The sequence below is a fragment of the Jaculus jaculus genome, chromosome 14 (genome assembly GCF_020740685.1).
Source record: "Jaculus jaculus isolate mJacJac1 chromosome 14, mJacJac1.mat.Y.cur, whole genome shotgun sequence".
In the NCBI taxonomy this organism is placed as follows: Eukaryota; Metazoa; Chordata; class Mammalia; order Rodentia; family Dipodidae; genus Jaculus; species Jaculus jaculus.
The window spans coordinates 64,446,911-64,457,537 of record NC_059115.1 but is presented as its reverse complement, the minus strand read 5'-3'; positions in this window follow the sequence as shown (position 1 = coordinate 64,457,537).

Genomic DNA, 10,627 nt, shown 5'->3' with positions numbered 1-10,627 from the left:
AGTCACCAGGTGGGGGCACCTAATGTCCTCTACAAGTCACAGCAGTCATGAAAGGACCCTTCATGGGCTTTCAACCTAAAACTACCCAGCATCTCCCACTGTGCTGAGGATAAAACCCAAGAGCCACAGTGACCAGCCAGGTGCTTACACCTGCCCTACCCCTCCTCCTCATCCCATTGACTCCTCTCACTTAGCCACCCCGGCTCTTCATTGTCAAACCACACACACCGGGCTCTGCCGACCTGTGGCCTTTGTCTTTGATGTTTTTTCCTCTGCCTGGACTCCCCCGTGCCCTGATCTTTTCACGACTGCCTCCTTCCTTCCATTCAAGGCCTCAACTCAAAGGCCATCTCCTTACAGAGCTGGTCCCAGGGCCCTCTGCTAATATCATCCTCACACCCTTAGTCACTGTCACATGTTGTGGGATCATTTCAGTCACCCTCCACCACTATCTGGAGTAACTCTGCTGGCTTATTTGTTGCCTATACCGAGTCTTAGAGCCTGGCACATAGTGGGGACACCGTAAGTATTTGCTGAATGACAGAATGCAGCCCCCTTCCATAGCTGATAAAATTGAGGCCCTGAAAAGCCACATGACTTACCCAGAAGGTCACCAGCTGCTGAGTGGCAGAGCTAAGCTGTCCACTTCTTAGCGCCATACTCAGCCCTGACTCATGAAGATGGCATGATCGTGCCGCTGATGGTTCCCCAGCTCTGGGGTAGGGACCCACAGAGGAGCAAGCGGGCTGAGCGTCAGGGTCCCAGGTCAGAAACACTTCCTGGCCCATTGAAGGCTCTCTGTGCCCTGTCTGCATTTTCGGGGGACTCTAAGGGTAGCAAGTTCCTTTGCCTGAGTCCCTGCCCTCCATCAGCATGTGCTGGCTGGCTGTGGGGTTGGGTGGCGGGTGCTGTCTACTGGGTGATCAATGTGAATAATAAACATTTAGAGTTAATAAGCTTGAGTTAACTTCTCTCGCTTCAGTGACTAATGGTCTTCCTGGAGCCCATAACTCAACGCAGTCGGCCTTGCCTCCCTTCCCTCCCTGGCTTTGGGAGCCCCAGCCTGCTGTGAGATGTCACAGGAGCAGGAGGGAGCCGGCTCAGCTGAGGCCTAATTTATGGCAGTGAGTAGAGTTCTTTGGGGCAGCAGCAAGGGTTTCTCTGTTTGGTGTTTGGCTTCAGAAGAGATGTAGGTTGAGGGAAGCTGGTGGTCTATCTGCCACCAATGGCTGATGGGAAGAACTTGGGTGAGTTCTTCCCCTTGAGGTCTTCACCTGTCAACAGAGATGAGCTGTCCAAAAATCATACCTTGTGATGGATATTAAAAAGTTCTGGGCAGTTGCCAACGGTTGGTTGCTTCTGTTTGCAATGGTGTGAAAAGCTGAGGGAGAGGTCCTAGGACAAGCAACACCACATAGCTTAGAGGGTTGATAGGATTGCAGATTCTTAGGCTGCCCACAACTACTAGACCAGAATCTGCATGTTAATAAGGTTCCCAGTGATTCCTGTGCACGTTTCAGTCTGGGAATCACTGGCCTAGAACATCCATGGCCAGTCAGTAACTTGGACACTCCCACTTCCTATCCCTTGGCCAGAGCAAGTATCACTAACCAATCCCAGCATTCTTAGCAGTGGTGTCTAGAGATGGCTTTAGAATCAATTTCTTTTAAAAACAATTTATTGATTGGTTGATTAGGGAAAGAGGGAAAGAGAGAGGGGGTAGAGAAAATAATAATGGGAGCACCAGGTCCTCTAGCCACTGCAAGTGAATTCCAGACATATGTGCTACCTTGTGCACCTGGCTTTATGTGAGTACTGGGGAACAAAACCTGGGTCCTTTGGCTTTGCAGGCAAGTACCTTAACCACTAAAGTCCTAAAAATATTTTTATTTATTTCAAACATAAAGAGACAGAAAAAGAGAGAGAGAGAGAGAGAGAGAGGAGTATGGGTGCACCAGGGCCTCTTGCCACTATAAACCAACTTCAAACACATGTGCCATTTTATGCATCTGCCTTTACATGGATACTGGGGAATCGAACCTGGGCCATCAGGCTTTGCAGTAAATGCCTTCAACTGCTGAGCCATCTCTCCAGCACCAAAACAACTTTTAATAAAGAGCCCTTACTACTGAAATTGCTAGAAGTTGTGCAAGTCAAACAATGCAGAAGTAACAGAATGGGTGTCCTATATTTCATTCAACATTGCCCTGCTGACCCACATTTACATTACTCTTATTTTTTCAACAAACAGCCTTAATACCTTCTGTGTTTACAGATGGTTCTGCAGGATCACATCCAGAACTGAATTGCTAAATCAAAGGGCACAGCATGCTAAACTTTAATACATATGACTGTCCCAGAAGATGGTGGCAGCTCACACCCCAGCCTCAGTGTCAATGCTGCTGGCTCCTCCTCCTTGCTGGCACTGGACATCATCAATATTTAATTGTTTTTTTTCCAATATGATGGGAAAAATGGAATTTCATTGTTCTTTTTTAAAAATTATTTTATTTTTATTTATTGAGAGAGAGAAAGAAGCAGAGATGGGGGGGTGGGGAGGAGAATTCATGTACCAGGGCTTCCAGCTGCTGCAAATGAACTTCAGACAAATGTACCACCTTGTGCATCTGGCTTACATGGGTCCTGGGGAATTGAACCTGGGTCCTTTGGCTTTGCAGGCAAGCGCCATAACTGCCAAGCCATCCCTCCAGCTCTTCATTGTTCTTTTTAATTTGCATTTCCTTGACTGCCTGGGAAGGTGGGCATGTTTTCACTAGTGTGTTTGCACTCTGTGTCTGTGGGTTGCCTAATCATATTCATTGCCCACACTTCCTTCTTTGTTTGTTTTTTACATTTTTTTCTTACCTTTTTTTTTTTTGGTGAATATTAACTCTTTTTCTTCCGTGGGGGTCCACCTCTGTGCCAAAAAGATGTCTGCCAGCTTTGTGGTCAGAATGCCGCAGGATAAAGCCACAGGGACAAGTGGAAACTCTTGCCCTTGGGTCTGGGGGCCTGCCCTGTGCTCGGTGGAGGAGATGGGGTGTTCGACCACCCGTGACATCAGAAGTTGGTGAGCTCAGCAGCAGGCAGCAGTGGCATGCAGCTGCGAAGACGGCTAAAAGGGATCTTTAGGGTGTCCCTCAAGATAGAGGGTTAACGACTCTGTGTGCCTCTGGACCCCTGGAGAAGGGTGAAAGGGCTCAGCCTGGATCGAGGAGGTTCCAGGACATAGAAGCATATGGGGCTATGGGCTGAGAGGGCAGAGCAAGGGCTGTGAGATACCCAGGAGGGACCATCTGTTTGAACATCTATCTCTAGACTTGAGCTCCTCCCACTTTTACCGTACACCCCGCTTGATCATATCACACTGTCTACCCTTCCCTACATGCTACGCGTTTTACTAGCTTTAGACTCGGTGTCCCTTTGCTAGAATGTTGGTTCCATGAGGATAAGGGGTGTGGTGTGGTGCGTGTGTGTGTGTGTGTGTGTGTGTGTGTGTGCCGCAGCATGCTCATGGAGGTCAGGAGACAACCTCAGGTGTGGGTTCTCCCTCCCACCTTGTTTGAGACGGGGTCTCTTTGTAGTTGGCTGCTGTGCATGCCAGGCTGGCCCACGAGCTTTGGGGACTCCCCTATCTCTGCCTTCTTTCTATCTCACAGTAGGAACATTGGGATGACAGGTGCTCATACTGCCAACGCCCAGCTTTACTTAAGTGCTGGGGATCCGAACTCAAGACCACATGCTTGTCCAGCCACACACTTTCCCCTCGAAACCATTTCCCCAGCCAGCACCCCCTCCCACGCACCCCCGGGGCCTAGGGCACGTCTTTGTTCTCTCCTTCACAGCTATGTGCTCTCCATAAACGTTTTTTTTCCTAGTCAGCTGTGCAGAAGTGGCGTGAACCGTGTGGTAGGTGGTGAGCATCCCACCCGAAGAGGTAAGCCAGCAAGAGTTTAGCTCCATTGCAGGCTTTCTGTGCAGAGAACCCCAGATTCCGCCGTGGTTTTCCTACCAAGATGAGGTCCGGAAGGACCTCTGGGTCAACACGAGCCCCTTGGGGTTGTGAGGTGCCGCAGGCCAGCCGTCTGGAACGCTGCAGCTCTCCAACTGGGTCAGCTTCTGTTTACGTCCAGGTCGCTCTTGTACCTTGGCCCCACCCCTGGTCAGCCCCAAAACAACCACGACTCTCCCCCCCAGCAGGAGGTCCTCATGTTTTGGAAAATCAATCCACATCACGCTAGACTGAAAATATCTCAAAATATCGCTTGCAACTTCCTCCCACTCCCAGAGGCCTTTCCCGTGCTGCTGATTTTCCAGAAGGGCTCTTCCATCACTAGGACACTGGGAATTTCCAGTATTTTTCTACCTCTGATGCTTTTCTTTACTTCTTTTTTTTTTTTTTTGCCTTCAGTCCTCCCCCCTCTCCCCCCCACCTACATTGTGTTGTCCTGACGCAGCTCCTGGCAGTGTTGGGCCCACAGCCCTGGGCTGGTCACAGAGGCTCAGAGCATCAGCCCCGGCTCCTTGGGCTCAGGAACAATGCTTCCATAACTCATCGAACACTCCCCTTGGATGACTTTTTCCTGTTGCTGATTGTCGGCGCGTTCCAGGACTGCACAAACTGCTTCTTCCTGCAGCTAAATTTAAAAGGGCCAGACCCTGGAAACTGCACCAGCCTGGCTTTGCTGTGGGGCAGAGGTGGGAAGGCTGTCACCCCAGATATGCACCCAGCACCCCAGACCAGCACCCACGTGGCCATGACTGTATTCATTTTAATTCTTCAAGGTGCATCAGTCCTTTAGGCCACAGCTGGGATCCAGAATAGTCTATGGGCTCTGTACAGGTCAGAGAGGCAACTGCTGGTCCCAGGTGCTGTCGCCGAGAAGGAAGCCAAGAGTGGGGGTGTGTTCACTGGGGTTGCATCAAGTGGTTGCATGTAGCTGGGAAAGAGGCAGTGCCTTGCCGCTATAGGAATATATACAGGTTGCTTGCCAGCTGCTGAAGAAGGTGTTGAGGTCTAACAGCATGGGTGAGAGGCAGGCCCTTCCAGGTTCCTGTGGATGTGACCTGACCATGATCCAGGGGAAGTGCTGGCAGCTTCAATACTTCTGTCCATACAGGCGTGGCCTGTGGCTTTGGACATGAGTGTTGTCACATTCTTTGGGTCTGACTTCTAGTCCCACTGTGGACTGGTGTGTCACCTTTGTTTCTCTGTGCTTCAAACCTGGAATTTTGAATGGAAATGGAATTTTGAATTAAAAAAAAAAAAAAGATTTAGGGCTGGGGAGATGGATTAGCGGTTAAGGCGCTTGCCTGGGAAAGCCTAAGGACCCATGTTCAACCCTCCAGATCCCATGTAAACCAGACGCACAAAGGTGAGGCAAGTGCAAGGTCACACATGTCCACTAAGTGGCACAAAGGCATCTGGAGTTTGATTGCAGTGGCTGAGGCCCTGGTGCACCAATTCTCTCTGCCTCTCTCTCTTGCTCAGTCTCTCTAAACATAAAATATATCTATTTATTTATTTATTTATGTGTGAGAGAGCGAGCCCACACGAGAGAGAACTAGCACGCTAGGGCCTCCAGCCACTGCAAACTAACTCCAGACACATGTGCCACTTTGTGCATCTGGCTTACATTGGTCCCAGGGAATCGAACCTGGGTCCTTTGGCTTTGCAGGCAAGTGCCTTAACCGCTAAGCCATCTCTCCAGCCCGGAATTTTGAATTTTGAATGGGAAGAACACCCATATCTCTGACCTGTTGAAAGTAACCAAGTAAATTGCTGCAAAGTGTTGAAAACAGTGCCTAGCCCGGAGAATAAATAATCCAAATTACTGTTGTCATGGAGAGACTCTGAGAAGAGTCAACCGCAGCACTGCCCTCTGGGGAAGAGGGAATCCCCACTGTCTAGTTCTGGCTTTGTTCCCGACAGGCTGGTCATGAGGCAGGGGAAAGTATGCTAGTCCTTAAGTCACATGACTGCTGGCAGGGGGTGGACCAGATGGTGCACAGAGGGCTGGGGGTGAGGTGAGGTGGGGGGGCTGGCAAACCCTCCTGCAGAAGGCAGGAGCGAAGACTGCAGACAGCCAGGGTGGACTGAGCCCTTGCTGCTTACGCCCCCTAGTGGATGGGAGGCATAATAATGTTGAACAGCTTCCTAACAAACTTCTTAACCCAGTTATGGGTGGGTGGGTGGGTGGAAAGCTGGCTCCCACTTGTCCCTACTTCTCAAAGGCAAAGGCATGAGGGAGGAGAAGGAGGAAGAGGAGGAGGAATGGGAGGCACTGGGGCAGCCAGTGGCTTGGAACACAAGGGCCCATGTTCACCAAACTCCACAGCAGTCCATAGCTGCTGTGTTTTTTTATTTTTAAAATATTTATTTACTTCACAGAGAGAGAGGGAGAGAGCGACTGAAAGAGAGAGTGAAAAAAATGGGCACAGCAGGGTCTCCAGCCACTGCAAATGAACTCCAGATGCACATGCCACTTGTGCATCTGGCTCTACATGGGTATTGGGGAATCAAACCCGGGTCCTTAGGCTTTGCGGGCAAGTGCCTTCACTACTGAGCCATCTGTCCAGCCCCATTTTTTTAAAGCCCCAATTTAAAAAAAACTATTTATTTATTTATTTTGCTGCAAAACAACCCTCACTCCGGCTGTTTCTATCATCCCAGGAATGGTCAGTACATCTTCTCCACTGAATGTCCTCCATCAATCTATGTCCATTTGCAGCTCAGATTGAGAAGATATTCCAAGCCACCACCATGACTGGCCATGAATACAAGGTGACTGTAGACTATAGGACACAGAGCTACATTGCTAAGTTCCACTTGTTGCCTGCTTTGAGGCTCCATGTGAGATCTGATCTCCTTTAGTTAAGGAAGGAGATCACATGGTGTGTTATAGGCAAGGCAGTTGATATGATAAGAGAATGGAAAGAGGCCAGAAAGTGTCTTCCCCTCTCAGGACCTATCTCTTTCACCTCAAATAAAGCGTCACCACTAGTAACAGCTGAAAACATAACCTTGATAGCATCATCAAGTTTCAAATTCCTGCCATCCTCCCTTCATCCTCTCCTCATGAGCCTCCCAGGCCAGCCTGGGGACCGGTCCTGAATCTTGGGCTTGGCTGTCACAGGGTCTGGGCTGCTCTCATGGGTGCATACTGTTTCTGGCACCTTCTTTACAGCCCATAGAACTCCCAGTTGTCTCCTTTCCATAAAGCCTGGGCTAAGTCTCCTCACTGCAGCTTTCACCTGCAAAGATGACAGGGTGAATGGAAACCAAAAAAGACTACACACCCTTTCCATAGGGCAGCCAAGTGGGCCTTTCTCACAAACACACATCAACCCCAGTTCCTGGGGCCCTCCCGAGCCTCCTGCTCAGGAAACACTGGTACATTCCTGCCGCCTCTTTCTTCCCCCACCCTGAAGGTGATTGGTTAAGAAATCTTATTATAGGGAGATGAGGGGAAGGGAGGGGAGAGAATTAACCAAAACTAATAACAACATGAATCAGTACCATAGAAACCTTCCTCCAGGATAGCAATTTACAAGATATAACCTTTAATAATGGGAGTGGGAACCCAAACGGAAGTGCCCCACAGAAAGCAGAGAAAGCCAAACCCGAAAACCATGGGCTTTGGCTGATAAATCTCGGGGATGGAATTGTGTTACCTCCCCCCCGTCAGCCCCCCACAGTGAGCTGTTGATCAGGGGGACCCATGAGGTCCTCAAAAGTCATGTGTGCCATTTCCAAAGCATTCAGTTACCTGCCAGACCTCAAAGGTAAGACCCTATTGCTGAAGACACCACAGTTGGTGGTCATGGAATATTGAGAGACCATCCTGGAAATGAGAGAGAAACCAGTTCCTTCCTGGCTAGCCCTTCACAGCTCTGGAAAGTGCCATGGGAGCTGCTGGAGGATCACGGCCTTCAACAGCATGAATAAGCAGGAGCTCCTGCAAGTTATAAGATCCACCAGCTAGGCAAAAAGTACACATCTGTCCATGTGGGCAACCAGCTGTTGTCAGGCTGGCCATGAAACCGTCTCAGTGGGAGAGAACTCATACCTGGTACCAGTTAGAATCCCATGGTCAGGAAACTCAGACTCCAGAGAGAACCTCCACTGCTCTTTGGCTAAGAAGAATGGGTACACACATCAAAAAGTCTCTCAAAGAAGTAACTATGCTTATCCCCTTTAATCCAAGTCACTCTCACTTTTGGGTGGAGAATCTGTTTATCTTACAGATGGCAGAGGATACTAGGGAGATCCAAGATGTATCAATACACCCCCCCCCAAAAAAAGAAAAAAGAAAAAGCCAACTGCCTACCAACAAGACGGGTCACCTCGACCACACCTGCCAGTGCCCAGGAGTCATTGCAGAGGCAGCGGTGACATGGATACTGCTCTCACTGCTAGCCTGAAAACCAGTCCCAGAGAAATGGTGACTGACACTGTGGCCACTCAAATCTCACCAAAACATCAATCCAGAGGCTACAGAGAACTCAGCACTAAATCAGATTTCAAACCAGTCAAGGCTCAGGGAACATTGTGGAAGAAGGGCTGAGAGACTGTAAGAGCCGCCACCCTCCCCTTGCCCATCCCCTGAACAGAGACTGACTGAGACCATTCAAGACCCCACAGTGAATACCAATGACTGGTAAGAATACAAACATAAATGCCAGTGAGGATGGCCTTCAGTCGAATGGGAGTGGAGAGAGGGGATATAAGAGTATAACCTGGGCTGGAGAGAAGGCTTAGCAGTTGAGCGCTTGCCTGTGACGCCTAAGGACCCCCGTTCGAGGCTTGATTCCCCAGGATCCACGTTAGCCGGATGCACAAGGGGGCACATGCGTCTGGAGTTCGTTTGCAGTGGCTGGAGGCCCTGGTGCACCCATATTCTCTCTCTCTGCCTTTCTCTATGGGTCTGTTGCTCTCATATAAATAAAAAAATAAATAAAATGAACAAGAGTATGACCTTTTATGGGTTGGAGAGATGGCTTAGCAGTTAAGGCACTTACCTGAAAAGCCAAAGGACCTACGTTTGATGCCCCAGGACCGATATAAGCCAGACGCACAAGGACGCATGTGTCTGTAATTCGTTTGCAGTGGCTGGAGGCCCCGGTGCACTCATTTTCTCTCTCTCTTTCTGCCTCTTTCTTTGTCTTACAAATAAATAAGTTTAAAAGAAATAAAAAGTATGACCTATTATAAAAAATGAAATTCAATTTAAAAAGAAATCTGATTAGCTTAATCTTTAAGACATACCCATATTGGGCTCCATCTTGTAGCAGACACTTTTCTTGCCAGCATCCACAGGGACCCTGCCCAAACCAGAGGCCAGTGCCTTACCTCGCTGAGCATCTTCATGAAGAAAGGGTCCAAGTTTGTCCAATTCTCTAATGCCTCTCCCTCCAGGCTGGCACTCCCCTCTGACTGTCTCTGTCCTCTCAGCCTAGTATTCTTCCTCCATGCCAGCCCCCGGGGGCTCTGGAAAATGCATGTGATTCTGTCAGTACTTCAAGAGCCTCTCCTTTCAGACACCTGCTGGGCTCATCCCTCACCGCCTTCAGGGCTTTGTTCAAAAGTCATCTCGGGGCTGAGGAAATGGCTTAGTGGTTAAGGCATTTGCCTGCGAAGCTTAAGGACCCCTGGTTTGATTCCCCAGGACCCACATAAGGCAGATGCACAAAGGGGCGCATGCATCTGGAATTCGTTTGCAGTAGCTGGAGGCCCTGGCGTGCCTATTCTCTCTCTCTCTTCTCTCTCTCTCCCTCTCCCCCCTCAAATAAATAAATAATAAAATACTTTTTTTAAAAAAGTCATCTCCAAGGGTGAGAACCTCCCTCTTGTGTTATCCTCATGGCCCTCATGGTCACTGCTGTCCTTACCGGGACATGTTACTGGCCTGGTTTGCTGCCTATTTCCTCTCCCCTCGGGACAGGGAGGGGTTGCCTGTCTGGTTCATTGCTGAGTCCTGGTAGGAGCCATTCAGGGGGAAGAGATGACACCTTTGCTGTCCAAGAAGCCAGCTGCCCTGATGCGGCTAGCCTGACATGCTCAGCGCCATCGGTGGTCTCAGGGGATACAGTAGAGCCTGGCAGTCCCCTCGTGTTGCCTCCTTTTTCTCCCTCCTCTCTCGACCCACTTCCTGTTCAATCTAGAGCACAAGCACAAGCTTCATAGTCAAAAGACTTGAGTTTGAGTACAGGTTCACTTGTTTCTAAAGGTGTCATTCCGTTTTGCATTCTTCCCAGCAGCAAACGAGAGGGTCGGAGGACTGACGTCCCCTGACTTTAAGACTTACTGTAAAGCTGCCGGCATCAAGTCTGGGTGGCCCCGGGAAAAGGGTAAACAAACAGATCAACAGGACAGAATGGAGAAACCAGAGCTAATCCACAAACACTGGGCATAGGGTGACAGCATGGGTCATGAAAGAAAGATTTACCAAGCTGGGTATTATTAAACTTAACTTTTTCTGCTCCACATAAGACAATGCCACAAGGACGAGAAGGCAAATTACATACTAGGAGAATATATTTGCAGAAAATTGGATAAAGGACTGTGATGTAGCACACCAGCAGTGTTCTTGACTAGCATGAGGCCCTTGATATTTCAAATCAAGGA